We start from the raw sequence: 17,649 nt of genomic DNA, 5'->3' as shown, positions 1-17,649 counted from the left end.
AATATGCCCACTCATATAAGTACCTAATCCTAAGGCAGGAAAGACGGTCAGGATCCATCTATTCTAGTGTATAGACCCTGGACTCCGGAAGATATCTGGAAAGTCAGAGGGAATGCCCCATCCAAAAGTCAAGTTTAGAAAGTTCTCAGTAGATTTACAAGGAATGAGGCTAAGTTATAATTTAAACTGAGAAGAGGTAGAAAAAGTAGTTAGACAAATTGTGGGACCAGATTGGCACATGATTAGTGGCAACTGGAATCCCCGTGACGCTGCACACAGATCCCTCCCACATAGCAGTGCAGAACTAGACAACAGAGTAAAAGGTCTTACAGACCACATCTCTGAGAAATGGAAGCCTAGGGCAGACTGCACTTGCATTAATCAATGCATCCAACAAGAAGGTGAAACTGTTGACAGATATTATGCCAGACTATTAGAATGTTTTAATAAACACTGTGGAATGCAGGTTCCTGAAGATCAGACACAAGATTCCCCATATGAACAGCAGTTAAAGAATGCATTTTTGAAAGGCAGTATTGCACCCATAAACAGTTTTATTACAAAACACATGGTAGATCATCGTATAAGCAGGCTACAGTCATTACTTGAATATGCTAGGCATGCCGAAAGGCATTTTAATAGCAAAAAGAAAGCTCAAGTATTTTCTGTAGAAGATGGAGCAGAAGTTTATGTAGTACAGTCCGGAAAAAAGGGCAAGAAAAATGCCCAGGGAAACAAACAATCTAATCAGCGATCAGAGGACTTTGAAGGGCGAAAGAAAAGGGGAGAATGTTTTAAATGCGGTAAAAAGGGACACTTGGCAAGGGATTGCGAGAAAAACAAGAAGGCAACCATGGAAGACAAGGAAGGTGAGGACTGACTATATGATAGTCAGGAATCACTAGAAGGGGATAGCGGAGAAAGGACAAATAAGAATGTGATAGAAGGAGTAGAGGATGTGACAGAAGAGATAGAGGAAGCGCAGGAAGTTATGGACAGTGAAGAAAATTAAATATTAGACCTAGCTTTATTGAGCCTGGAGCTCTATTTAGCAGACACAAAACCAGAAGTTACACTCTTGGTAGAAGGGAGGGAAGTCAAATTCTTGTGTGACTCATTGGCATCACGAACCCTGATACATCCCTCCAAACTGCCAGAAATCTCAGAGTCACCTGATTACTTACTAGTAAAAGCAGCTAATGGACAGCTGTACCGGGAGCCCCTCTCCCGTAACATTGCAATAACTGATCCTGTTTCAGGATTGACTCAGAAAAGCAAAATTGTTGTTTCTGCAAAATGCCCAGTAAACCTCTTGGGCAGAGACCTTATGCAGCTATTTGGTATAGCAGTAGTCCCAACCATGCAGGGTATGGAAGCACAGCGACAAATTGATACCTATGCAGTGCAATCGGAGGGTGAAATTTTTATTGGTACAGCCAGGACTTGGTTACGACTGGTCCAGGGGCTGTGACAGAAGAATTGATGAATGTAGCCATCAGCAAGTTCCCCTCCCTTGACACTGATAAGCAACACTTGTTGCACTGTACCCTGTATTATTGTAACACGCCAGGACCTGATAAGGAATATGAGCAAGAATTGTTTAAAAATCGTGCAAACAGATTGATATTACGTAATCTGTACTGGGACATAGAAGGGAACAGTGTAGCCAGCTGTTCATTGCCCAAGGAGTTCTTTGCACTCTATAAATCTAATCAATTACCACATGTTAGCTTAACCAAGGACAGAAACATAGAATGGGCAGACTTAGGAGAAAAAGTTACGAGATGGGAAAGGCAGACAGAATTAGAACTGTCAGAACAAGGAATACAAATACAGAGGCTGAATTGGATAACTCAGACCAACTCAGCCGTGCACTTGCAGTCTAGCAAGGACAGCTAATTAGCACTCCTATTAAAGGAGGAAGAGAATGCCTTACAGAATATACCAGAAACTCTCTGGTCAACAGGTAAGTCAGATGTAGGACTTATTCGTACAGCGGGATCAGTTACTATCATGCCAAAGTCAGCATTTAGACCACAGAAAAGACAGTATCCCTTAAGAAAAGATGCAGATGTAGGAATCAAACCTATTATAGCAGCTTTACTTAAGGAAGGGGTACTGGTGGAATCTCCTGATTCACCATGTAACACACCCTTATTTCCTGTTAAGAAAGCAAATGGAGAATGGCGTATGGCCCAAGATTTACAAGCTGTAAATGATGCAGTGATACCAAGGGCACCTACAGTGCCAGACCCACACACCCTGTTGAATGATTTAAAACCTCAACAGAAATATTTTTCTGTGGTAGATATCAGCAATGCATTCTTTTCAATACCGATACACCCTGACAGTCAGTATTGGTTTGCATTCACATTTCAGGGGAAAAGGTATACATATAAGCGACTACCACAGGGATATTGTGAAAGTCCGACAATATTCTCACAAGAAATGGCAAGCAACTTGGCGGGATTTACCCCGCTGAGAGGCAGTCAGATTTTGCTTTATGTTGATGATATCCTGCTGGCGGCCCACACCCAGCAAGATTGCAAAGAAGATACCATAGTGCTATTACGATTTTTAGCCGCTGAAGGTAAGGTAAACAAAAATGAACTGCAGCTTTGGAAAAAACAAGTCAAATATCTAGGATATGTAACATCCAAGGAGGCTAGAACATTAGATGTGGACAGAAAAGTAGTAATTTTGCAAGCACCAAAACCCACTACCAAGAAGGAAATGATGTCCTTCCTGGGTACAACTAATTTGCCGGAGCTGGATTCCAAACTATTCCTTGGAATCTGCACCACTGACTGACCTGATATATAAAAAGCCTATGGCAGAACAGGATTTGTTACAATGGACACCAGAGGCAGAATCTGCTTTCTGCAAACTGAAACAGTTAATAGCGTCCTCATTAGTTCTGGGATTACCAAACTACCATAAATGTTTTTTCCAAATGGTAGATTGTAAGCAAGGTTATATGACATCAGTGGTAACACAACAGCATGGGGACAAGCAACACCCCATTGCTTATTATTCATCACAACTAGACCCAGTGGCACAGTCTTTACCTCACTGTGTACAAGCAGTAGTTGCAGCTGCAATGGCAGTACAGGCTTCGGCCTCAGTAGTTTTGTTCCACCCTCTCACAGTGAGAGTGCCTCATGCAGTCGCAATTATTTTACTGCAAGAGAAGGTAGCATATCTTTCCCCAGCTAGGCATCTTTCCTGTATGACTATATTGTTGAGCCAACCTCATATGACAATTGAACGATGCATGACTTTGAACCCTTCTACCTTGCTCCCAACCCCTGCAGATGGCACACCACACTGCTGCCTGCAGGTGATTGAGCAAAAGACACTGCCTAGAAAAGATCTCACGGATGTCCCCTTGGATGATGCCGAGGTGACATACTACGTGGATGGCTCGTGCAAAAGAGGTCCTGCAGGACAGAACCTAGTAGGATATGCAGTAGTTTCTGATACTGAGATTATAGAAGTGAAACCTTTACCACACAACTTATCTGCACAGGCAGCAGAATTGATTGCCTTGACACAGGCATGTACCTTAGCAAAGGGTAAATGTGTGAACATTTTTACTGACAGCCAGTACACTTTTTCTACTGTACATGTTTTTGCGCAACAGTGGAAAAACCGAGGAATGATAACATCTACTGGCAAACCTATAAATCATGCACAGTTTATTCTAGATCTCTTAGAATCTATTCAGTTACCTCAGAAAGTAGCTATTTGTAAATGCACAGCTCATACCAAGCAACAAGATAGGATTTCAAAGGGTAATGCGAGAGCTGATACAGCTGCAAAACAGGCAGCTTCAGAAGTATTTCTCTTAAATGAGGAACTACAACCCTCTGAGATTTTAGACTTAGAAATGTTAAAGACAATGCAGATACTCACTATGCAAGTTGAGAAACAAAGATGGGTAAAACGAGGAGCAATTCTCGAAAAGGGGCTGTACATCTCTAAAGAAGGGAAACCGATATTACCATCTAATTTGTTTAGATATGCAGCTTTGTTGAGCCATGGGCAATGCCATGTCTCAACAGGGGGGATGGTACAGCTGTTGAACTGAGTGTTCACGACATATGGATTCACCAACTATTCTAAAAAATTTGATGTGCCACATTTGTAATAAACATCATACACAAGGGGCATTAAAGCCCAAGCAAGGGAGTTTCCCTACACCACCGTATCCATTTCATATTATCTGTATGGATTTCATAGAATTGAACAAATGTGAAAATAAGAAGTATTGTCTTGTCATTGTAGATATGTTTTCCAGATGGGTGGAAGCCTTTCTGACCAAAAATCCAGACGCGGCTACAGTAGCGAAAATCCTTGTTAAAAATCATCCCTAGATTTGGCATTCTGGAAAGGATCTACAGTGACAATGGTACACACTTTGTAAACCAAACCATACAACAGTTAAGTAAACATTTTGGTATTTCTTTAAAGAATCATTGTGCATACCATCCGCAATCTGCAGGGCTAGTTGAGAGGCATAATGGGATTTTAAAGAATAAACTAAGGAAATTAATAGCATAAACAGAAAAGAATTGGGTGTACTGTCTGCCCCTGGCACTGTTGAGCATGAGAACTGTTCTGAATGCAAAAGGATTGACTCCTTTTGAAAAACTATTTGGAAGAGCTTATTATATACCTCAGTGGAAACCTCTCATGCCCGCAGACCAGGAAGCTGACTGTACACTAGCAGAGTATATGAGAAATTTGTTGGATTCTAAACATCTGTTGCAGTCAAATTCTGTTTCAGATAAAGAACAAACTGAGACATCGGAAGTGGCAGTGGCCCCTGGGGAGTGGATCTGGGTGAAAACAATCAAAAAGAGAAACTGGATGACACCAAAGTGGGAAGGTCCATATCAGGTGCTCCTGTTGACACCTACTGCAGTCAAAATCGCAGAGCAGGCCTCGTGGATCCACCTGACGCACTGCAAACTAGTTAAGAACTTTGAACTGGACAAAAATCTTGTCACATGTCAAGAGCAAAAATGATAGAATCCAGAAAAATCCAAATAAAACTACTTGGAGGAGTTGGAGAAAACAGGAATGCAGAACAACCATTTCCTCAGAAGTATTGCATAATTATCCTGTTAACTGTACTAATGACAATAAACTTTTTGTTGTGTCCATTCCTTTTCCCAGCCACACAAGGTGAACTGAATAAACATGAAGTGTTGTTCATAGACTGGCACCCAAACTTCAACACTTACCAGGCCATCAAATATGTGTATGCTGAGACTTTCAATGTTTCGAATTGCTGGATTTGCACAGGTTTGCCGACAGCATACGGGGGGTTATTAATGACTTCAGTCCCCCTAGGAGTCAACGAGACCTAGGAAAACTTGATTTATGATACATCAACTGTTACATCACAAGATAAAATAGCATTGCACTTGTCTGTTCCACAAAAAGGGACTGTGTGTTTTTACAAAAATGATACAGTCCAGGTGGGCTGAAGCAATTGCAATGTGACTGTTCCTTATAGATGCTATACTAAAGCTAATAACACAGGTTTTTATTGTAATACAAACTATGATTCATTTTTTAAATTGATGCACAATACAATTGATGAAGTAAAACATGATTCTGTTCTTTATAAACAACTGTCTATAATTGATAGAAAAATGTTTCATGCAGGACAAGTGTATATTCATAGTAAAGTTACTACTAAAGTAGAGGATTGATATTTTGTATGTGGTAGAAAAGCATACAAGTGGTTACCTGAGAATTGGTCCGGCAATTGTTTTTTGGGCTACCTGGTTCCAGCCATATGACACACGGCAGTCTTACCTCAAGGGAAAATTCGGAATGTCCGAGAAGTCGTCAAGAAACCCGTCAATATACCTGTAAATCCAGTGGGGCAAATCAATGTGCACTGGAAAAACCATCATTCTATAGGCGATGGACTGGCACACATGGATTTGAGTGATTCTGTTATATCATGGGCAGGCATATTACCAGCATATGGAGCAGTGAAATTGATCTAGGAGCTGAGAAAACTGTCTAAACTTCTCGAAGTAATGAGCAATGCAACTTTTTCTGCTCTAGAATTGGTGACTGATGAACTGAATGCCATGAGAACTGTAGTGCTTCAAAACCGCATGGCTCTCGACTTCACCCTAGCGGCGAGAGGTGGTACTTGCGCTTTAATCCAGGAGGAGTGCTGTTCATATATTCCTGACCATAAACATGAGATAGACAATCACCTTGAGGTAATTCAGCAAGTGTCGGACATGACCAAACCAGGACCAAACCCACTGATGGACTTTTTCCAGAAATGGTTTGGGGGGTGGGGTACTATCCTAATGAACATCCTGATTGCCATTTGTGTAGGAATGATCCTACTGGGAGTATGTGTTTGCTGTGGCATCCCCTGCATGAAAATACTGATCAAAGACCTTATAGACATGTCAGTTTCAGAAACCTTATATCAAGGTGTTGAGTTTGAAGAACTGTTAAAAAATTGAAAATGCTTTCATAAGCTTAAACTGAATGACTCTCTTAACTGCTAATCATGAGTAGGAAGAGGTTAGGGGAAGAAAAACTGTTTATGCTTATTTTGAAAGTAGAATAAAGTATTAAAAGGGGGGAAATGTTAGAAAAATATGTATTAGTGTATATATTAGTAATATGCTTAGTGCATTTAAGGTTTGAAAAGGCTTAACACATTTATTCTATTTCACACTGCATAAATCTGTACAAACTGCAGAAGCTTTCCAATCTTGTATTGTCATGAAATATGCGCAGTTATAATCTTTGCTTATGCTCTGGAAATTTACAGGGAAGCAGATAATTTCTGCTTGTGTCAGGAAATAATAAATAGATGTATCACTTGTATTAATGTTATGAGATTTAGACAAAGAGTTCCACTTATGCTGTGAGAAAATACACAGCTGCAGAAGCTATTGATAATAAGAACAAAGACTGCTTGAAAATATGAACTGCAATCAGCGTTTAATTGTGTCTAAGCTAGAAAATTACCTTGAGATGTAACACATGTATTAGAACTACACAATAGAAGCTTGTAGCGGGCTAAAGCCCCCAAGGTCAGGTTGTTTTTCTTAAATGTTTTTCATAAATCCAGTCATGTCAGCAGAAAATCTGAGTAACATCTGCTGTAGAACAATACAGAAAGTTGTGTTTAATTACGTCAACTATAGAAAGCAATGTTTTGTAGGACAGTATAAGAAGAGCATACTTCCTGTTAGTAGTCAGGCAAAATCCTGTATTTGCATGTTTTTGTCTCCTTGCAGCAAGTAATTAAATGCCATATCTGAACCATACGTGAATTGGTCTTTGAAGTTTTTTCCTTTGACACCCTCCAAGTACTCCTTGCCTTAGAAAACATTAATATACGCATAATTCCTAGGACTTGGTTGAAGTCCAGTGAGAGCACCACACCAGTGCAAGGATTTAATGCCTATCACATGTTCAGGCCCTCTCTTAAAGACAAAGGCACAAAGGTTGGTATCTCCATATTCTTAAAAAAACTTTAAGCTCCAGACTCATTAAACAAGATAATGATCTGGAATTTCTGTACATAAACTTTACTATCAACAAAACCCAGTATCATATCATAGCAAATTAAAGCACCCCATCTATGCCCCCCTCTGATCATACATCCTAACTAACCAGCTTGGAGTCTGTATGTATAACAAGCTTGAAGTTCCTGTGATTAAAAACTAATGCCATTCTAGTAACTGACTTCAACTACGCCTTCATAAACTGGGAGACCTATATAGTCTCAAACATGTATGCCTAGAAATTTCTGAACTTTATTAATGCTAACTCACTGGTCAAGTTACCCCTACCAGAGAGGAGACAATATCCTTAATTTGATCCTAACCGATATGAGGCAGTTCTGCTGCACAGCAATTGTAACCTCCTTCTTAATCAAATCTGATTATAAATCACTCACATTCACCTTAAGACAGAAGCCTGTATCAGCCACCAATACCTTGGTATTCAGGGATTAAGTGAAGACTAATCTACAAAGCTGAGTGATGATCTGGCTAAATTCAAAAGCCCTCCTCATCAAAATGACCCCCAGAACTTATGCTGAATCCTTTACCACAAAGTTATATAAACGTTTAAGCAATTGAATAGATGCATCTGTACCCCTCAGAACTAAATGTAATGACATATTCAAAAATATGTGGTGGAACTCTAAAATCATCAGACAATACAAAAAAAAAAACTTTGCACCCTACAACAAACTCAACTCTGGGGATATCAAAAGCAACCTATCTAAATGATCTTGATCAAATCAACCAAGGCCAGTTGGCCAGTGAGGCAAGGGATAACCAGAATTACTTCTTTACCTGTGTTAGAAACCTCAGAAACAGTGCCCAGCACTGTAAAGAACTAATTGTAACTATCACTTACTTCGAGCCAGAAACCATAGTAAATATCTCATATTTCACTGCCTCACCCCATTAGTTTTCCTCAATTACATATCTGAAACAACCTCCTCAAATTTCCCAAGAGCACATAATTAAAGCACTGTCAAAATCCAGAAACACTACTTCTATGAGACCAGACAGCATACTGGGCTGTCTACTTGTTAGCCTGAAACATGACCTGTCAGACCCTTTGTAATAGCTAGTTAATATTAGCCTCAAAACTAGCTTTGTGCTGGACAAATGGAGACCAACCACAGTTATCCCCTTGTACAAAGGTGTGGCCTTAACAGACCCAGGTAATTATAGACCCATAAGCCTGACTGACATCATCTGCAAGGTTATGGAAAGAACCACTATGAAATTAATAAATAGTGATATAGGGAACCTACACACTTGACCCATGCAATTTGGAATTTGTCAAGGGCAGATCCTGCCTTCTTAACCTGGTAGAATTCTTTAAAAAAAGTAACTAATGCAATGGATGAGGCCTACCCATGGATACTGTTCATCTAGACATTGCAAAAATGTTCAATATCATTCATCAGTCAGGTATCATCTCACAGCTAAATGTAAATCCCTATGTAACATGGATAACAAATTGGTTCACAGATAGAACCCAGGAAATAAGTGTAGGCGGCTCCATCTCTTACAAAAGGCTGGTCATCCATGGCATGCCCCAGAGTTCAGTCCTTGGGCCACTCTTCTTTGACATCTACTTCTCAGAGGTCAGTACCAGTGCAAAAAACTTATGGCTGACCAAGTTTGCAAATGACTGCAAAGTTTGAGCCATCATTAACAACCATGAAGACGTGAAGATCGTCCAAGAGGATCTGTCCTAAATGAGCAACTGGTGCCAGAACCACTGGCTAAAAGTGAATGCCATGAAATATATAATTGCAATCATCAGCAAGGAAGACACCCCTTGTAGCTATTGTATTGACAACATAACCCTGGAAGTCAATCCTAGTAGTTAGGGATTTGAGAAATTATGTCGACAATGAATTTGCTTTGATTGTCATAGATCCACTATTGTAAGAACATCCTTTTTCACTGCACAGCTTAAATACAAAGGTAAGTCATACAGATCCAGGGATGGCTTTGTTCGACTGTATTTAGCACTCATTAGGCCAATCATTGAGTATAATGACCCCTTTAGTATGCATCTATTCAAACATCTATCACACTAGAATATCCACAGTGTTTCTCTGCAAAAAAATCAGGAGCCAATACCATAAAAGCTATGCTGATCATCTTCCAAGTCTTATCCTTCTTATTGGTATCTTACAGGCTTCTGTGAGGTGACCTCTGCTTAGTGTATAGAACTTCAACTGACACTATCTTGTCAGACTTATTACACATTTGGAAGTCCAGCATTGTCATAACTACCCACTCAAGGGATTTCATTCTCTTCTGCAACTTAAATAAAACATGCTAAAGGGATAGGTATGTACCACAAAGAATCCTGTTTCTGTAGAACCTCCTTCCACTCAATGTTAAGCAAAGCACATCACTTACTCTATTTAAATGCAATGAGGATGTGTGGAACAAAAATCACAGATTTATCACTGGTTTAGCACCCTTATCCCTCATGGATAAGGGAAGCATGCAAATTTCCCAAAAGTCCCTAGTTCTTCCCATCAATGGGCTCTCATATGTATACTATAATTGTTGCATGGCTAGACTTCATATGATTATTACAGATCAATAGCCTAGTAAGAACATAGGATTCTACAAATGTATTATTTTAAGTGCTCTCTCATTGTTAGCTTGCTAAGGAGCCATTTCTTGTACAAGTGTCTGGGTTTGTCTGTGCACATTATGGTACTTTTTTATCTCAGGGGAGAGCCATACAGTATTTTCCCTTTATACTGATTGACCTGATAGGTACTAGTTTCTTAATGACTATTCTATAGCTTTGTCAGTTGACTGCAGTGTTCGAATAGTGGTTGCCAGTCAACTGTCATGACTGTGCAGGCAAAGACATTTGAATTTTACTTCCTGCTATTTCTCAACTGTATTTCTTCAGGGAAACTTCTCTGCTGGATATCTAACACAGATTACATTGGTGGGTGAAAGCTGATTTAGAAAAAAACTAAAAGCATATCTACAGCTTTAATTCAGTGTGGGGATTTAGAGAGTATCTAGTCAATGGCACACCTTGTACACATTTGGAGAATGAGTTTAGTTATATGTGAATTAGGTGTTGTTTGAATTGCCATTTACAAGGTACATATTTGCCAATTCTGTTATTTATGAATCAATACTTGAATGGGCGTACCTTCATTGAAGGTTGTGGGTCAGGGCCGGCAACTCGGCACGTAAAAATCTACTGCCAATCATTAGCAGACCGGAGTTCCACTGTGGCAACCCCTAAAAGCCGAAAGACACTTTAGTGAAGGTCAGTTTGCAGAAAGGGAAGTGTTGTATGTTTCACTGCTAAATCTGAAGTAACACAACCTTGATTTATAAGGATACTTGATTTATAAGGAACACTGAGTTTTCCTTTTTTCCATGGTTGTGTGACCTTGCAGTTAGAATATTTAAACAGGTGGTGTGGGTGCTGCAGGAGGGTTTAACCAGTGCAAACCATAAGTGGTATAATTTATTCATTTCTGTCATCTGATATTTTGCTTATTTTGTCTGTAATATTAAATTCATACCTACATTAGATATCAGTTAGAAGTTGCAGCTGTAAAGAGAGTTGCACAGTGGTGTTATCATGGGAACTAGTCAAGGTCTCCCGATTGATGTGAAAGTCTACAGCATTATAATGTCACTCAGGTCATGGCCTGAGATTAAAGTGCCTGCTGAAGCCATGGTTATGGCAATAATTGCAAAGAATTTCCATTAACGTGTTACCAGATAGCTGAAGAACTGCCAGTTTGTATTTGCCTCATCTATGTACCTATATCAATATCTATCTATCTATATCTATATCTATCTATATATATATATATATATATATATATATATATATATATATATATATATATATATATATATATATATATATATATATATATATATATATATATATATATATATATATATATCCACTATATATATATATATCCACTATATATATATATATCCACTATATTTATATATATCTACTATATTTATATATATCTTTGTTTAGCATAGCATGTCCATCAAGTGAATGCCTAACATGTATTTTAGCAGCAGAAAGATATTTTTAATGACTCAGAGCTTAGGTGGGGTGGTAGAATTGCATTTGTTAAGGTGTAAGAGAATGACTATAGAGAAAATGCACTTATACAGAAAAGTAGGACAACAGTTGACTACCTCTGCCTTTCTAAGGCCAGGGAAAGTTGCCTATAGCAACAGTCATTTGGGCTTTGAATCCAATAGAGTTTAGAGGCTTTTTCTGAATGGAGACAGAGACTGATGTTGAAGCAGTCCTCTCCTAGAATGGAGTCTGCCTGTGAAAGTCTTAGTAATAGAGCCATGGGAGACAGTGAAAGTCCTGGTAATAAAGGGTTCAAATTCTCTGAACTGGAGGAGTATTGGCAAAGACTTCTAGTGTTTTGTCTGGGAAACCAGAGATGTAAGAGTCTTTCTGTTCTTTTATTCATATGTTTCCAAGAAGAAACTTTTGTACTGAAAGAGACATTGATTCTCACAGGCAGTTTTTTTTTTTTTTTGTTCTGAGAGAGATGTTTTATGCTCAGAGTTTTGTTTTTATCAACCTGAATTATCTGTGGGTGCACTTATAAAGATGGTCAGTCCTGAAAACTGTTAATCGCACAAAACTACCCCTGAAGCAGCTTTTGAATTGAACTATTTATTATTGAGAATTACAGTAGGGATTTCATTGTACTTGCTGTTACTTTTTTAGTCAAGCAAGTCTATTTTGTGTTGTAACAAACAAAATTCTTTATGTGCTGATTAAAGCTTTGTGTCTCATTCTTAAAACTTTACAACATATATTTGCATATATTTATATTTGCATTTTACACACACACACACACACACACACACACACACACACACACACACACACACACACACGCACACATTTAGAGATAGCTAGATATGATCTCATATGTGAACATTGGGGAGCGCTACAGAATACTGAAAGCCCAAAATCCTGGAGACCAAAATCCTGAAAGTTCAAAATACTGAAGACTCAGAATACTGAAAACTCAAAATCCTGAAAACACGCAGAATACCAACACTCAATATATTCCAGCACAAGTACATACAGAAACATATTGCCCTTCAACTATATGCAGGGGAGCAAGCCCCCCTGCACCCCTCACACCCCCTGCTACTTAAATATATCAACTCCAAGATTGCACTTCACTACACTAAGTGCAATCTTGGAGTTGATATATTTAAGTAGCAGGGGGTGTGGGGGGTACAGAGGGGCTTGCCCCCCTGCTTATACTTGGAGAACAGTAATATCGTTTGTGTTTTATTTGTTTCTATATGTACGTGTGCTGGAATATAGTAAGCATTGGTATCCTGTGTGTTTTCAGGATTTTGAGTTTTCTGTATTTTGAACTTTCAGGATTTTAGTCTCTGGATTTTGGTCTTCAGGATTTTGGGCTTTCAGGATTCTGTAGCGCTCCCGAAAATTGATAAAATCTCTTCTACCATAGGTTTTGGCAACACAATTTTGTGATGAACCATGAAGCAAGGAATCATAAAATATGTTCCCTAACCCTATTGTGCAAAACATCTAATTTATTACGTTAATACTCAAACACACCCTGCATATCTTCTATTTACTTATTATTCCGTATTTTTAGCTTATATTATTGACTCCAGTTCATTCAGAGAAAGAAGGCAGCTGCTTAGTTTGTGTATTGCATAGGGTTTACATAGGGTACTAATTATTTCTTTCTTTATTTTGCATGAACTGTCTTCTAGGTGTCTTCTCTAATTCTGAAGTAAATTCTTGATAGTGTCATGTAACTCTGAGGCATTGCTTTAGTCGTGTAGTCAGATCTATGTCCAGAAAGTGTAGTGCAATAGTTTAAATATTGCTTAGTTAGTTTGGTCTTATTTAGTGCAAATATTTAGAATCTTTTCAGTTTTGCTGCTAATGTTCATTTCTGACTGTCTGGTTGTGATTTTAACTTACTGTTTCACTACTTTTACATTTTTCATTCCAATTTAATTATATTCAGCTTCTAGATTTTGGATTTAGGTGAGCATAGCATTTCTGTGTGCTTTAAGTGTATATTTTCTGTGTGTGAAGTGTGCAAAGTTTCATTTTTTTTTCTCTTTAACTGTAATTGGGGCTGAGTTATGATAACTGATTACATTGTTGGAATAGCTATTAATGCACACAGACCGGTGACAAATGTTTGATAACATGCATAGGATCTCTCCCTGATAAACATTGTATATAGGATCATAGTATTAGAGGAAGTTATTAGGCTGATGGCCCCAGGGCACTTACAAGCATAGCCAAGTTCTTACCCTTATTTCCACAATCTGCACCTATTGGCCCTGTCCAAAAGGGACACAAGTGAAACTCCTGGGGTAAATTTACAGTCCATCCAAACATCCAGAGTGTGTTTGAAGAGAACCAATGAGGTGCTCTGGTTGACATGAAGTGGAAGTCTGTTCCAAATCTGTTCATCCAGCAGATTCTATTAATGTCACTTACCAAGTTAAGGTCTTTAGAGTGAGTGACCCATGTACCATTTGACTTATGGATGTTCAGCATTTCCAATAACGCAGGGTCAGAGATTGCCTTTTATGCAAGGCACAGATCACCTCTGAGTAGTCTGTATGAAACAGAATAAAGTGACAGTGATTTCAGATGATCTCCATAGGACAGATGCTGAAGACCTTGAATTGTCCTTGTGAGGAACCTTTGTGGCTTCTCCAATTGCTGCAGGCACTTAGAAAGGTACATACCAAAAGAGGTGTTGTACTCAGTTATTGGCCTGATAAGGGAAGAGTACAGGGAGGTTATAACTTTTTTTTTCTGGAGACAATGACCTTAAAATTATGAGATGAGCAAGATAGAATGCCTTTCTTACCACTGTGGAGACATGGTGGTCAAAGGTAAGGTTGCTGTCAACCTGTGTGCCCAGGTCTCTCAACACTGAGTGCGTACTTAAGGTGTTGCTATTGATGTGGTGGTTAGCAGGAACATTGCTTTTACTGAAAGGAATGATAATACATTTTTTGCATTGAGTTTAAGGCCATGAATTTGCCAGCAATCATCTGTTTGCGTAAGACCGTCTTGTAGGATATTGACATAATTTAGAGATTCTATGACCACTCCCAGTTTGCAGTCATCAGCAAACTTTGTCAGACACAGACCTTTAGTTTTTCCTTGTACTTCAGAGAAATAGATTCCAAACAGCAGAGGTCCCAGAACTGATCCCTATGGAACACCACTGGTTACAGGTCTGCTGTTGGAGGTGGATTCCCATATTTTGACTATATGAGTTCTATCAGTGAACCAGTTAGCAACCCATCTAACAATATAAGGGTTAATGCCTAGTTGGGGTGAGTTTGTCAATGATGCCTGAGTGAAGGATAGTGTCAAAAGCCTTGTCTAAGTCCAAATAGGCTGTATGCACAGCTTTCCCCTCATCCAGGGCCTTGATGACTGTCTTAAAGGAGTCCATCAAATGTAACAGTAACAGGCATGATCTCCCTTTGACAAATCCAAATGGAGTAGGGTCAAATGTTTGGAGATTACCTATATCAAGCACAGAAAGCCTATAAAATTAAATTCCAATTATTTGGTTGATTTTCATTAACATCTAGTGTTTGAGTTAAAAATTTTTATAGACATTTTATGAAATTACAGATTTAAGATTTTTTTATATTTATGTATTTTGGGTTAGTTAATGAGAACTGGTACTTTATTTGTTTGATTAAGATCACCCCTAGCTATTTGATTGCCCATAAGTTAACACTGAGTATTAGAATGAATATTTGAATTTGAATCATAGTCAAGCATTCAGCAACTATTCATGTGGTTCACTACCACACTAATAGTTTTGTAAAACTAACAAGCTCAGCTATATTACATCTTGGACGGTTTTGTCTATCAATAATATTGAGCTTAACAATGATTTCAAACTATTTTATCTAGGTTGTTTGCTCATCCAGCAAGTCGTAGCAAGAATTCAAATTATTTTAAAAATAATCTACATTTAATTTTTATATTTTACAACAGACTTACTATACTCATGTTTTTGAGCGTTATTATATTGAGCATTTTCACTCTTTAGCTAATGAAATAACATACGTCTCACAATCCACCTAGGGCTCCACACTTTTCACATTAGCTTTTATCAGGCAAAGGACCAATATTTGGACATCAAATTTAGCCCTGTATGTAACCTTTGTATATGTCAGTGTAGTTAATATGAAAGACTTTAACCTTCAACAGTTTTTTATTATTGCGAAAGCAAGTTTATTTGTTACACAAACATTTTATAAAGTGTATACGTACCTAGATACATGAGAGATATTTCAGCGCCATTTGTTAGTAAGGTATCTTTGATGCTGTTTCAGACTAGAAAATAGTTTTATAGTACTCATACTATTTGAATATATCAACACTGAGAAGGCTATACAAGCGACATAGAGTTATAGATCTACTGAGCTTTCCCAGTAAAGTTTATGTTCAAGAGTAACTGTTAAGTTTTAACAAACAGTGATTTTTACCTTTAATAAAGCACTTTTAGACAAACCAATAGGAAAGTTTTCAAAGGATTTTTAAGAGTAGATTGATTCACTTTACTCTGTTTTTCCGGTCATTACTTGGCACTTGCAGTAGTCTAATACTACTGGTTTATCAGCACGAGTATACTAATGACAATCAGATATGATATATTAATGCAATGGTTTTATAATGAGAACGTTTACCTAATATAGTTCTGTAACGTTTGTTTTTACATCTACTTGTTGTTTATCAGAGTTACAACAGAGTTTCAGTGAATGGTTGCACTGGGTATTACTCAACAAGATCAAATTACAGACTAATTGAAAAACTAGACAGGTTTTAAATGATCAAAGCTGCTAATTAGAATTGCATTTTTATTGGTTGCTGTTTATTATTTGAACCAGGTTGTATTCACTGTTTAATGAGATCTGAAGAAGCGTGCATTCAGCACGCGAAAGCGCTTATCTTTTCTGTTTTTATGCTGTTTTGAATAAAAGAAGAATTCCTCACTTCTCGTGGTGTGTCCCGTGGTCTTCTACTTAGATTACCTATATCTATGTTGATAAGTTCCATGATGATTCACTCCATGACCTTGCAGATAAGGCTAGTCAGGCTAATAGGTCTGTAGTGCCCAGGGCCAGTGGAAGAACCACCTTTGTGCAATGGAATAATGGTGGCTATTTTTCATTCAGCTGGTATGAAGCCAGTGCTTAGACTATGATTGAAAAGAGTACCCAATGGTGTTGCTAATTCATGTTGGAGCCCATGTAGGACGCAGCCTGGGATGTTATCAGGTCCCATAGATGCTGTGTTTTTGGCCTTAGAGATGGCATGTACGGCCTGCTCTTTAAAGATACAAGGTATAGAACAGGTGGTAGGGATGTAATGGTGTACATGTGGCAGGGACAGGGGAGTGAAGTTTAGCAGGTTAGCTATGTCCACAGGTTCAGTATATATGGTATCATTTACTACCAGTTCTGCACAAATATGGGCCTTTCCTTTTAGGTTAGGGATGTAAGTATAGAATGCCTTGTGTTGTCCTTTATTGAGGAAGCTAATCTGGACTAATAGTTTGCTTTGGAGTACTTTACAAGAAGTCTTATTTGCTTGTTTAAGCTGAGGAGGGGGTGTTTGCAGTTTAGGAGGGCTAGCTCCCTCTTATCCCTTTATAAAGGCACATTGCTAAGGTTAAAGTATATACACACACACACACACACACACACACACACACACACACACACACACACACACACACACACACACACACACACACACCATAGTTTCAGATTTTCATAACTGACTTTTCTGAAAGGACCTTTGAGTAGAGTACCTTTTCTGGCTTGATTGAAGGTCATTAACCTGCAATAAAGAGATGATATACAACAGATTTTCATCCAAACCACTTAAATCATTGCTCTGTGAGCACTAAGCACTACATACGATCCTTGAGGAAGGAATGCAAATTATTTAGTATTGCTTGCACAACACCAAATCTTGAAAACTGTTTTTCTGTTCTGGAACATTCCAGTAAAATATTGTCTG

Source organism: Protopterus annectens, chromosome 3.part1 (assembly GCF_019279795.1).
Source record: "Protopterus annectens isolate FY-2018-M chromosome 3.part1, PAN1.0, whole genome shotgun sequence".
Lineage (NCBI taxonomy): Eukaryota > Metazoa > Chordata > Ceratodontiformes > Protopteridae > Protopterus > Protopterus annectens.
This window is presented reverse-complemented; position numbering follows the sequence as displayed.